Source organism: Mauremys reevesii, linkage group 3 (assembly GCF_016161935.1).
Source record: "Mauremys reevesii isolate NIE-2019 linkage group 3, ASM1616193v1, whole genome shotgun sequence".
Taxonomy (NCBI): Eukaryota; Metazoa; Chordata; order Testudines; family Geoemydidae; genus Mauremys; species Mauremys reevesii.
This window is the reverse complement of record NC_052625.1, coordinates 108,069,533-108,083,486: the sequence shown is the minus strand read 5'-3', so window position 1 is coordinate 108,083,486 and position 13,954 is coordinate 108,069,533. Positions and strand designations below refer to the sequence as shown.

Below are 13,954 nucleotides of genomic sequence, written 5' to 3'. Positions count from 1 at the left end.
TCCTTTGGGTGACACTGTAGATACACCTCCTATCTCAAAAAAACAACAAACAAAACACCTTGCTTGATCCCTTATCCAGAGAGATGTCCTGGCAAGCAATAGGCTCCAGGAAAAAGTACAATAAAAAAATGAACTGGCTTATCACATTGTTTTGCACTTTGGCAAATAAAATAGGAGGTGGCTTGTAACAAAAGGGGAGAACCCCATAGAAAAAATTACACACAAGAGGCTAGGATGACCAAACACACGTAATGATGTGCACACACAACATAACATATTGCTCCCCGGAACAAAGCATCAGTGTTGTTGTAGATATGATCACTCTTTATGACGCATCTAGGGGTACTTTGGAAGCCCAACTAGCCATGAAAGCTAGACAAATACTTACACCACAGTATGACAGACAGCAGGAGTCAGATGCAGCAATAAGAACTGGGGCACAATGAAGCTGGGATGAAGTGACAGGAGCCAGTCTCACTTCTCTTCTTCCTCCACTTTGTACTGGCAGCTGGTGCCCAAGATGGCTACTTCTTCACTACAGCAGGTGGCTACAGTTACGAAGAACCACACAGGCACACCTTTACTTAATCAAAACTGGAAGCTGCTCTGAATGAGCTGTCTTTCCTCACCCTTACTCTAGATCACACCCTACAAGTGCAGCGAAATGCAGTGAAATCTCACCTTCCTGGAAGGACACAGAGGATGAAGAGCCTGACAGTTAATGAAACAGATATGCCTGCAGCCCCACTCAGCAGGGAAAATTTTTCAGTCTAGTCTCCTGCAGTGAACCAGTGGATTGTTTGCTGTTCAGCAGCCTTACAGTGATGCCTATAACTCCGATGTTGAATATGGCCAGAGAGATATGGTCTCTCATACATTCCTCTGAAGTGGTGTGCTCAAAACACAGCTGCCTCATCCATGCATGAGAACTAGAAAGCAAATCTGACTAGAAACTAACGTGAAGTTGACCAGTCCAGTTTCATTATCCCTGCAGAAGAAAATGCAAAATACTAAGAGACAGCACAAATGGCAAAAAGTTAGATTTAAAGTTTACCATTTTAATAATCCAAGATGATAGCACAGGTTAGGGGCATTTCTTTATTCAACGTGCATGCAGCCAAATATTACCCTCAGTTTGACTTCAGTGGAGTTACTGGAGGCTATAGGGAAGCAGGGACATTACTGAGGGCAGAATTGTGTGTGATTTTTGTCTAGATAGTATTTCTTTTTAAAGCATACATGTGAGCAGATTCTTCTTGATATTTTTTTCTGAAAAGTTCCTAAAATCTCTGAAGGCTAGATAGGCAAGTTGTTTTAGAGGAGGGCTGGGGAACACATCCACACAGAGTGTCTACACACATCCACACAGAGTGTCTACATATATCTGAACAGTAAATCCCTCTATAGTGTAAATGGAGGAACTAAACACTAACCTGAAATAATTTCCTTCGCCAAGATACTGATCTATCAGTGACTACAGGACTCTCTATATGTAATCTTCTCACAAATTGAATACTGAAGCACAGCAAATGGCTAGTGAACAAAAGAGAAGACAAAAGAGGATGATACATTAAAAGTAAAAAACTGTGTAGAGAGGGATTAAATAAGTATGTATTATAACAAGAAATGAATTTTTAGCATGCAGTGCTTGCCTTTTGCTGGTTTACGATTCTGTTCATTTTATCCTAACATTTTTTATGAGTGGAAAGTAAAGTTTTTTAAAAACTCATACTTAGTGTACATTGAAGGATGTTTGGAAAGCAGCAATACATTTGGAACGCAATACTTTGTGACCTTTTCTCTATAATCTCAGTAATACAAATTGATATTTATTTAGGATTGTTTTTACGTTCATCTTAAAAAGGTTCATATTGTAGAGGTGGCTATACAGTGAAATTACAAATGAGCAAAAAACCCATCTGCCAAACACATACCAGATACAACACTGAAAACAAATACACACACCCTTTTCCTACTTTGGTAGTAACTGCAGAGTGCTTATTGCATTATTATTATATATTACAATTAGACTTCTATCAGCAGAAACACCAACAGGGGCCCAATTCTGCAAACACATACAAAGCTAAGCAAGTGCATGTGAATAGTCCCAATGAAGTCACTATTGGTATGCATGAATAGTGACTTCAATAAGACTATTCACATACATAAAGCTACACAAGTGCATAGTTGCAGGATCAGGGTTTGAACTCAAATAAATGTGAATCATAGTACCAAAACTGTTTAGCTGATTTTCTAAAGACAACCATTTTTAAAATCAAATAAGGCAAAAACATTAGCTAATTGTTTGTCAGTAGAAACCAGAATACTGTGTGTGGTTTCAAAATGAATATAGATTCAGAAACTGAAGTTACTAGTTATGGTTTTCATTTGTTTTTTGAAGTTTGCAGCAGTTTTAGGCAGTGATAAACTTTGATGTTAGCATTTTATGAACCCATATTTTTTCATTAGAGTTCTACTGTAAGGCAAATCACTTTGGGCTGCTAAATTCTCTCTTCCAACTCTGCATGGGAATCTCAGTATCTATTCTGCTGTCTACATGCATAGAACGTACTGGTTGGTGGCAGTGTGGATTCTAAACACGTAGAGAGCAAAACAGTAAATCTGCTGTGTAGTTCAGAGAGGATAATTTAGCCTTAAATGTACTTCTTACTAATCTCAGCACATATAAACATGGTTCACCACCAGCACTGTTTGTTTAAAGCCATAAGCATGCATCTCTAGAGAACTTTAGCATGCTATCTGGAATACAGCTAAAAGACAAAACAGAAGGGTAAAGGTTTTGCTATTAGAAGAGACCTACTGTTACAAAAACAAAACTACTTTTGATACCAGTCTGGTATCACACTGCTCTCTTGTGGTTAAGTCTATGCAATTCACATACACAACTGTGTTGAATATACACATCAGTTTTCTCCCCACACTGCAGAATTTGCTTTATTCAAAGGCAACATTTGCTGAGTAGATTATCAGCACATTCAGTGACCTGACCCCCAAACATAAGTCATTATTTTTTGAAGTTCTTCTGAGCTTTCTTGAAGGGGCAGTTGGCCTGACTAGAAATGTCAGCAGAATTACTAACATTGCTGGCATGAAGGGACAAAGCCACTCTCTGCATTTCCGAAAGCAAGGGGGGGAAAATCCGCTCCCATAGAAGAGGGAAAACTATTGCTGGCAGAATTATTGGAGGAAATCCTGTACATCAAAAGGAGAGCCACGTGCCATCACTGACTAATACAAATTAAATCTGAACATTTATATAATGTAAGCAAAAAAACTGCTGACCACAAACAGATAAAACAGAGCAAAGAAATAGTGATGTAAAACCAAATTATTAACTACCAGATTCAAAGTAGGGACAAATCATTTAACTATGACATTGAAGAGAAAATCCATGCTAGCCATAACAATCTGCACGTTTAGCCAAATACCCAAAATGTATCTAAGACACTTTAGTTTATACTTTGATGACAGGCATCATTTGAATGTTGAACTATCTTTTAGGTGCCTATGTGTCAATATGAACGGGGATGTGAGTGCCCTAATTTCAGTGCTCAAATTTAAAATTTGAGATTATGGAGCCTTCTAAATTATTCAAATTTACTTGTGATAGATTGAATCCTATGCAAAATGTTATAGATGTGAGAAGCAAATAAAAAAGCCTATACTAAATATGAAATAATTCAGCAACTGGTTTAAATGTAAAGTAAAATGTTTCTGAAGCACAAATATTTAATTGTCTGGATTATTTATTAAATGAAAGAATGGACTAAATGGTGTATTATGGCAGCAGTGGAAGAATGTCACTCCCCCTCCCTTAACTACAAGACAATCATTCTTTTTAAATGATTGCAGCCTAAACAGCCTGAAACTAAAATACCCAGCACAACATACGATATGTAGAAACCACCGAACAGTTCATAAACACTAGGAGTGGAAATCTTTTTTCCTGACACTTCCAGATTTTGCCCTTCACATTTAATTTGTCACTCAATTTGACAGCCATAAGTGCAAGAAACAACATCTGCTAGAAGATTTACAAACAGAATTGTTTTTATACACACACAGACACAGATGCACACACTTTAATCCATACGCAGCTCTTTTCATATATACTGAGCTACTCTATCTCCAAATGCCTGCATTTTATACCTTCTCTCTCTGTCTTTACAATCTCTCTCCCATACATCTTTGGTTCTTGCCTTTCTTTGCCACATTGATTTGTGGTAATTTATAGCAATTTTGGTTCAATACTGCAACAATTGAAGCAATTATAAAATGAAGGCAGATTTTCCTCCTCATACTACAGTAGTTTTTGGCAGCTGTCATATCCACTATAATTAAAGAGGCAAAACTCTTTCCAATCTAAATCCCTGGATCTAAATTGGAAAATGTATCTTTAATTACTCCAACTTTTCTTCTAACAGGAAAGTCTACAGATCTATTTTCCCCCTGCTTTCAGCTCCCTGGAGACAGACCTGTCAATCAAGGCAAGCTAGAAGCCAAGACACCACTGAAAACCCTGCCAGTTCAGCATAATCATGCTTGCTTGAAGGAGGCAGAGGTTTTCCTGTGGTATCTCCTCTGTCTCCTGTGCCTTGAGCTATTTTTTTCTGCCCCTTACTGGGTAATCCTCCTGTAATTCTTAGCTCTTCCAAAGGAGTGCCAGTAAGCATCTGCCATGACAGCTGCTACTAACGAACACTTACTCAAACTGACTGCCAATCCAAGGGATTTTCTATATTTGAGGGATACAGTGAGCAAGAGAGACCGACCATACCAGCATGGCTCTAGCAAATGAGGAGGTAGCAGCAGAAAGGCTGCTGATGTGACTTTTTTTTTTTTTTTTTTGAAGTTGCTCTGCAGGGGTGGTCTGGTAGATCAGCTGCAAGAGGCAGAACAAACGGGCCAATTCTTCAGGTGTGTAGTCACACCCAGCCTATCCAAAATGACAGGTCTGGTTCTGCCTCCAAGGAGCTCCATACAAGAGTAAAATCCACAGTAATGGATCGGCAGCCGTTATCTGCAAAAGCAATCTAAATACTCACCTTTTGGGCTGAAGTTTGCTGTGCTTGAGCTGTCCCATAAGTGATATTTTGTATTTGAAAGCATGAGAAAAATTCCCAAGTGTTTTCTGGGATCATGAAGGTTAAAATATATATTGTACTCCGAGTAAGAAACTCACACCTTTTTAATTTGGTGTGCTGACTGAAAATATAGTTGAACTTTGGAACTTGGTATATTAATACGTATTGCTTACTTTATTCCTTTTGAAATGAAGAAATGAGCATATGCAGTAGAAAGTTCTACTGTTTGTGTATTTAAGGGCAATTCGGGTGCCCAGCCAAGTACTTCAACTGGCTACTGAGAAAATCCACAGTGGGAGGTTGAATTCCCTTTTTCATGCTTCTGCATGGCCACAAAAGGAGTGAAAGTGTTCCAGAGAGGTCATTGGTTCAACAGAGACATAATGGTTGTAGCAATCATCATGTTCCATCTCCGGAGGGGTGTATTGGGAGGAAGAGTGAAGATCTGTTCAATGGATCATCCAGCCTCACCCCTTTCTCTGGCTTGCTAGTACCCTAACTCCAAATACCAATTGTACAGAAAACCCCTAAACTCCCCACTTTATGGGATGACAAATTTTGTTTCCCTTTACACAGCAGAACCACACTAGTTCTATTGCCAAGGGCAACTCTCTCACACACTTGCAGACATGAAGGAAGGATGGATATCATCTGCTGAATGATGTATACATGCAGGTAGTTTATTGTGCAGCTGCTCACCAAACTATGTTGCTGTAGCAGGAGGTGATGAAACATGATCGGCTTTTAACTAGGAGGAGTCTGCTGATATAAGCTATACCACCAAAATCCTCTAGTTTGGATATAGTTATATAGGTGCTTAAACAGGTATAGCTTATACTGATTCAGTATAAGCTATAATGGTATAAATGCAGTTGTATCTATGCAACTACACCTGCAATGGGGCTTTTACCTGCACAACTATATCAGTTAAAGTTTTAAAGTGTAGACCAGAGCCTGCGTGGTAATGCTTGTAAATACAGCATCTCTCTTAGCTCCTTAATCTGGTGCTAACAGAATTTTTTAATCTCAACAGAGGTCTGAAAGCACTTCTAAGCTCTGCTAAGGAAACCTGTGCTGCTTGTAAAACATGCAAGTTGAACTTATTTTGTTTGCTCACCCCTTAAAACAAGAAGGAAGCTAAATAATAACTTCTCCCACCACCCCTGCAAGAAATCCATCATAGTAGTGAAGCGAGTTAATCAGTAATGGGTTTCACCTAGCATGTTAATTAAAAAACAGCAAATAATTTTATTATATTCTCCACCCACACCATATATACCTTTTCATAAATCATTTGTCTCCTCAGATTGTACATTCTTTGGGAAAGGAACTATGTTTTCATAGGTGTATAATACTAGCACAATAGGTACAATTGCAATATAAAGACTAAGTAAATACTGTATAATATGGACACATTGCTTTTGATGTCTATTTCACTATTCTGATGTCTATGGTAACATTATGATTATGCACAATAAGATGACTGAGAAACTCTTTGATATACTTGTAAGAAGTTGTTCCAAAAAGTTTAATTATGTTAAATTACAAGGAAAGAGACTGAAACTGAAAAATATATTCCCAAACCTGAGAGTACTACTCCACATGTCCTCCAGGTGTCATTCAAAATATTGTCTGAAAGCAAAAAAAAAAAAATAAAAAAAAAAAATCCAAGCCTGCAAACAATGAATTGGATAAGGGACAATAACTGCATTTCAAAACAGGAATTATACAGAAATCAATTTAATTATCTAAGTGAAATCATGAGAACAAATGTTTTAGTATGTTGCCTATGTCAATAGGTGATCCTGGCAACTGCCCCTTACAAGTCTGGGAAGCCAATGTTGAGAGGATGCTTCGCTGGAACTCTGAAAGGGTTTTTGATAGCACATCAGAGCTAGACTTTTTATTGAAGGAAGCACCAGCCAATGCTTATGGTGCCTGCTCACAAGAATATTACCAGACAGGATAAGGAGGGGGAAAATTGGTCATTAGCCAGTAGGGGAAGCCAAAGTAGAAAGAGTAAGAAGTGATAGTGCGGGATGAGCAAGCATGTCAAACAGAACAATATATACACACACCTCAGTATTCCTTGGTGTAATTCACCAAAGCCAGTTTTACTCATTTTTAGTTTTCAGATGATGACATATCAAAATTAAACTGTTAAAAAAGCACACCAAGCTTTTAAAGCAGCAGATCATCTTCAAATTTGATCCAACTTAGGTCAAAGCTTCTCTTCAAAGACTTCACAGCACAGCTGGTAAGAGGTTCAACCTGAAGTTAATTTATTTTGCATATTGGATCATTTTTATAATTGATTTTAAGGTCAGATAATTAATGTATGATGGTGAAGTGGTATAAAAGGTTTTACCAGGAAAAACTGGGAGAGTTTAATTACTCAAGTGGCAAAACAATGAGTGAACTATGTACGCTATTCTAAATGAGTGCCAATAAAACCCTTATACCACAATGAAGAAAAGGTTTTAGCTATGTACTAATATAATTTAAGATCTCTCCTATAAAGCCAGAATCATTTAGTATCACGAGTAACTGGCACATGCCTGAAGAGGAGAGTAGTTATATATCTAAGTAAGATTTGCCCACTTGGAATCTAGAACAGTCTCTATAAATTCTGTGGACTGAGTAGGAGTGACTTGTAATGTACCCTATCCCAGAAGTAGAACAGGTTGAGGACTGAATAAGGCACTTGATAATTACTGTGAGGATTTCCCTCTCAGAAGTCACTCATCCACATATGGGTAAACAGGTATTCCTTGTCTTCTCACCTGGTCTGCCACTACTGCCAAGTATTTTGTTAGCAGTCAGGGCTGTTTTGTTAATAGAGCAAAAGTATCCTGTATTGGCAACTCTCAGGTTAAGAGTTTCAGCAAAGTAATCCTAAATTTCTAGAGAGAGGATGAGGAAAACTTGTGTCATCAATCTCAATTTGAATGGGCATATAAATGTGTTAGTTGCCTAAAGTCCGGGATTGGACATCCTTCTTCTGGGAGCCATTTCTTCTAGGGATAAGGCAGAAGCGGGAGTATGTATCTTTCCCTCTGAACTCCGCAGGTGGTATATGTATGGCTCATAGTTGAAGAAAGGAATTAATGTTTCTCCCCACCACCACCCCACTGTTGTTCCTCACATCCCTGAAGAGAGATGGGGATTTTATAGAGTAGCCTTTGATATCAGTTTTCAGTACCCATTGGTCTGAGACTCTGAAATAATGCAAGCCCATGCCTGAAGATGATGGGAAAGGCAGCGAACAAAACTGGGGTAAAGAACAATTACCGTGACATTCCACAGGGTACAAGCTGGACTATTGAAAAGGGGTGCCCCCCTTAATTCTCTAGCCTGGGGTGCCTCTGACACTGCTTCACTGGTGAACAACCACCTCACCAGGTTCTGCTTACACACAGCCTTCAGCCTATAACTTGCTCCCAGCTACATAGTATTGAGTGCTACTAGCCACTCAAATTACTCACAGGGTGACACCCACATATCCCAGTCCCAGCCTTGTTTCCTAGAAATGTGCATCTTTCACTGGTCAGTATTCTCCTGGACAGTGTGAGCTCATAGTAAGTCCGTCATTGCAACATTAGCTATTAATTATGCACCAGCCTTGTTTATCAAGTAGAGGTTCCCCACACACTTTAATCCAAACACACACTGGTAAAAATAAAATAAGTTTATTAACTACAGATAGATAGATTTTAAGTGATTACAAGTGATAAGGCCTAAAAGTCAGAATAGGTTACAAAAGAAATACAAACAAAAACACAAGCGAATGCCTAAACTTTACCAAGCTAATAGGCTTAAAAGCAAAAGGTTTGTCCCAGTATAAGCTGCCATACAGTTCACAGACTGTGTCCAACTTGGAACTACTCCTCCCTTTGTTCAGTTCTTTGATAGTCCTTGTTGTCTTGAGCAAAGATGTGGAAGGAGGAGAGGGGTCCTGTGGAGATCACGGTCTCATTTTTATACCCTCCTCTCTTTGAGGATTACCCCCCCACCCCACACTGCTGGGGTGTAGACAAACAGTCCCGGGTATGTGAGATTTAAACCATATCTGGGATAAAACGTAAATTTCTTGTTTACACCTCCCCATTACTGAAGAATGGCTCTTTAAGTAAGTAATAGGTATCAACAGTCAAGTGGGCTATCTGGGGTTGCCAGTGTGTCTTTGTCTCTAAAAACAGGTTTGTAGGTGTTACTTAGAATTACAACACATTTCAGTAATCGTACAATAGAAACTCAACTTCACAAATAATGTTGAAACACAGATTTCAGATTCTAAGTTTTCAAATGATACCTCACAAGGCGTAATTTGTATAAACTATAAGCATATAAAAGTGGTGAACATGTGGTACAGCGTGTCACACTTACCTTACAGTAACTGTAACCTTACAGGTTTCAGAGTAGCAGCCGTGTTAGTCTGTATCCGCAAAAAAAACAGGAGTACTTGTGGCACCTTAAAGACTAACAAATTTATTTAAGCATGAGCTTTCGTGAGCTACAGCTCACTTCTTCGGATGCAATAACTTTGAGATGTCTGCACATGTGGATCCCACCCATGGTTTGTGGTGCACCAGTGCAGTAATATGGAAAATTTTCACTAGTACTGTCCAGTGGGAGTCATGCATTTGCTCATGTCCTCACGCTCCTCTTCTCCAGAGGACTTAAAAGCACAGCAACCCCAACTGTCACTTAGTTCTTTCACCACCCAGAATTCATAAGACTCCAAGCTGCGAGGAAGGAGAGCAAGTCATGGGATCTATATGTGCAGACATCTCAAAGAAACAAGCTACTGTAAGATAGGTAACAGTTCTTTCTCTGAGTACTGCAAATGTGGATCCCACTCAGGATGATTAGCCAGCAATTATTTTCCATGGAGGTGGGAACTAGGAGTTATTTGAAAAGAGACTGTACAACTGCACTTCTGAAATTGGCATCAGATCTGGAAGCAGTCACTTAATAGCATTCCATGAATGTATGAGCTGAAGTCCAGGCAGCTTGATCAGTGGTAGAAATGCCTTGCAAGCTAGTCGTACCAATTTTAATACCAACACATTTATGTGTAATGGATTCCTGATTGCACAAGAGGCCATGTGTCTGAACATGATCTATATGAGCTCCCCAAGCCTTCTTGGGTGCATCTGTTATCAGAGTTCTGGGCAGTATCAGAGAAGCAAACAGAATTGTTGCAAATACCATTTTCTCAATCATTCTACAGAGGACAGAATCTGATTTAGAACTGTCACTCTCAATGGCATGTCATGAATTATTGGTTTGTAGAACAATCTGATTCAACTTAAAAAAAGATCTGAGGTGTAGTCTAGTGAATGGAATCACAAAAAATACAAGGTGCTCTATGGCCTAAAAATTTGAGACATCTTGACAGATGTTTGAGGGCATTCATGAAGATAGATTTGAAATAGGACAGCTAATACTCCATCCAGAGAGAAAAAAAATTCTTGCTGCTAATGAGTCTAATACAGCCCCCCAAAATTCTACCAATTGGGACAGAACCAGCTTTGCCTTTTTTTTTTAAATGAATCCTCAGACAGACCTAGGCATGAAAAATCTTCCTTACTACCATGGACACCTGTTCCCAGGATTTTCCCTGTATAGTCCAATCATCTAGATAAGGGTAAATGTGTAAATCCTGTTTGTGGAGATGAGATGCTACTACAGATAGGCATTTGGTAAATACCACTGGGGCTGATGAAATTCCAAAGGGAAGTACTCTGAACTGGTAACAGTTACCTAAAGCTACTAATCAAAGGTACTTCATGTGTTGATTCATACCCCACACAAGAAAATACCCTCAGTTTACAGGACACTTAATGAGCCAATCCATGGGATCTAGACCAGGAATAATCTAAGCAAGAGTTACCATATGAAATTTGGCAAGCAGCATGTATTTGTTTAGAAGCCTGAGATCTAGGATTGGACACCAACCTCATTTTCTTCTTCAATATGAGGAAACAAAGGGAATAAGAAGCCTTCTATAAATTCTTGAGATTCTATTGCTCCTATATTGATTAGGTCATTATCTCTTGACGCATAGCACTCTTGTGAAAATGGTCCCTGAAGAGGGATCAGGAAGGGGTAAGGGTGGAAGGGACAGTTAAACTGAAAAGCATAACCATCCTTGATGATTTGAAGCATGCATTGATCTGTGGTGATTCCCATCCAAGCCTCTTGGAAAAAGAATAGATGGGAACCAGAGAGTGACGAAAGGGTATAGATCCTTATAGATTAGTCCAAGATCCTCTATCAGAGCTGATATCCGTGTCTGTCCTGATTTCAAGGTTACCAAAAAGGATTATTGAGCTGATCTCTTCTTCTGGTAACTCAATCTAGTCTTGGCTTGATCAGAAGACATCTGTTGATGAAAATATGAAGGTGTAGTATTCCTTTATCTCAAGGAAGAAGAATGAGGGCAAGATTGCTTCCTTTTAAAATCTGGGATATACAGGTCTGTCGCATCTTACGCGCATTTAACATGCACGATTTCAGCTTTACGCAGTCGGCAAAAACAAAAACAAAAAAGAAAAACAATTTTAATACTGTACCTGTAGTGCGGGCGATTCTGCCCACCATTATACTCAATGTAATTTTGACTATACGTGATTTTCACTTTACGTGCTGACTGTGGAACCCCCAGTGTAAGATGCAACAGACCTGTATAACCCTGGTAATCTGCAAGTAAATCTTGAGTCTTTCAATGAATGAAGAGACTCATCCATTTTAGCACTAAATAAATTCTGCCCATCAAATGATGAATCTTCAATGGTTGTCTGTAGTTCTTAAGCAACCCTGATGCAGGTCTCATAACAACAGTTATAGCCACTGAATGGACACCTGTATCAGCTGCATTCAGTGCAGCCTGAAGTGAGGTTTTAGCCATTAACAGACCTTCACAGATTGATCTAAAATTGCATTTAAATTCTAAAGGTAACTTGTTCCTAAAGCTAGACAGTCTGCCCCACTGAAGGAAATATTTAGATAGCATGCTGCATAATTAGGCTGACAAATACATACATTTTTCTCCCAACAATGTCTAGACTCTGATTCTCTCTTTAGGTTTTAACTTTCCTATTAGTCTTGATTTTTCATTTGCAGCAACAACAAGTGAATAGAATCAGATGAATATAGAAATACTCAATCTTTGGAAGGTATCTGACATTTACAACCTGCACATTTTGAAGTAGCTAAAACCAAGGGAGGAGTAGCCCAAAGATCCTTTGCCAAATCTAAAGTTCACTTATTTATAGATGCCGATTGTAAAAATATGAAAGCTTATATGCCTTCTCCTGTACCATTTCCAATGGGACTTCCAGCATTTGTGCCATGGGCTTCAACAGTTCTTGAAAGACTTTAAAATTGTGCATTCTCACAGGTATAGTAGAATGACAGCCTCAGCAGGTGAGGGATAAGAACAATGTGGGGATCTAGATTAATCTTCTTGATGAACTGGTGCCTCCTCGTCACCAGAGAGCTGATGGTCATTGTTGCCATAACCCAAACAGGCGAATGAGACATCTGAGAACTAAAAGTAGGGGATCTACAAGGATTCCCCATAAACTGTGGGTGAACTTGTCCTGAAAACTATGGGTATTGAGACCATGACTAAGCTTCAGAACAAATGGGTGAGACATATACACCTACTTTTGTGGAAAGCAAAGAGAATGAGGTTCTTGTGTACTGCCTTCTGATTTTTTCTTTTTTCTGATTTACTCTTCTCTTAGGTAGTGGGATGGAATTTGAAGAAGAGTCAGAGTCAGAAGACTGAAACCCCTCCATTGATGAGGTAATAATTGAAGATTTTAAAAATAGAGTATGGCTTCTATACTCAGTCCCACTGTTATGTTGATGAAGAGAACTTTCATTATAGGTATTAGATACTTTTTGAGGAAGAGATTTTGATGGTACAGAACTAGAAGTCTCTAATAATGGAAACTCAGGCTCCTAAGTTTCAGGGTGGATACAAATGAGCCTTTTGGAGCTGTGAAATACTCAAAGAACATCTGCACTGACGGATCTGTAGCCTCTTCTACTTAATAGCCACTGCCAGGAGAAATGTTTTGATCACAAGGTTTCAACAAATATAGGACTGGGGCAGACTGTGATGGGTGTACTGGTGCAGAGGTAGATGGTGCTGATAATTTCTTTCCCATGGACACAGTATGCTCATCTATCTGTTCTCTATGTCAATGTGGCACTGAAGGCTCTGGCATCAAGTTCTTCTGTATGGCTTCATTGATTCTTTTGAGGAAGCTCTTCTGCCTCCAGTAACTGGATTTAGTGAGTGGTGCTATAGAGTCCATGTCTCTCACTTCCCAGACAACAGGGGTCCCTCTCTGCTCTGAAAGCATTTGAGAGTTCTTCTTGAGCTCAGAGACACACCCCTGGGCACTGCAGCACTGGCAGGTTGAGTCTGCAGGGAAGAACTCTGTCTTCGTTCAGGATCTGAAATGTAAGATTTATGGGCCTCCTGCCTCTTCTAACTATGAACCAGAGGTCTGCTCACCCTACACAGGCTAATGAGGCAGAAGCTGGGTGAAGCACAGAAACAAGGGGAACTAAGTCCACTTGGGAACTGAAGACTAGCACTGGCATATCTGCAGACAAAAAACTTGAAGAACCTCTCCCACTTTATAAATACCAAGCATACCCTATTGAATTTATGACTAATACGTTCCCTCCCCCAATATTCTGGTAGGAAAGACAGATTATATTTTAGATCTACTTTTCCTCTTTTCATTGTCCATTAGAGGGCATGCTTGATTTAATAAAAAAGTTGACCAAATCTTTTAAAACTGTGGCAACACAAGAAAAAAAAA

At 39.2% G+C, this 13,954-nt stretch overlaps 1 long non-coding RNA gene across 3 annotated transcripts in view; it reads right to left on the bottom strand.

The window, feature by feature from the left end:
- Nucleotides 1-1,535, bottom strand: part of LOC120400693 — a 30,468-nt gene extending 28,933 nt beyond the window's left edge. Inside the window, exons 1-2 of one of the 3 annotated variants that reach the window (XR_005595995.1) lie at nucleotides 1,434-1,535; nucleotides 682-988 (exon numbers count right to left, since the gene is read on the bottom strand). This is a non-coding gene — a long non-coding RNA (uncharacterized LOC120400693). The other 2 variants (XR_005595996.1, XR_005595997.1) reach the window with 2 other exon arrangements.
- Nucleotides 1,536-13,954: the final 12,419 nt, after the last annotated feature.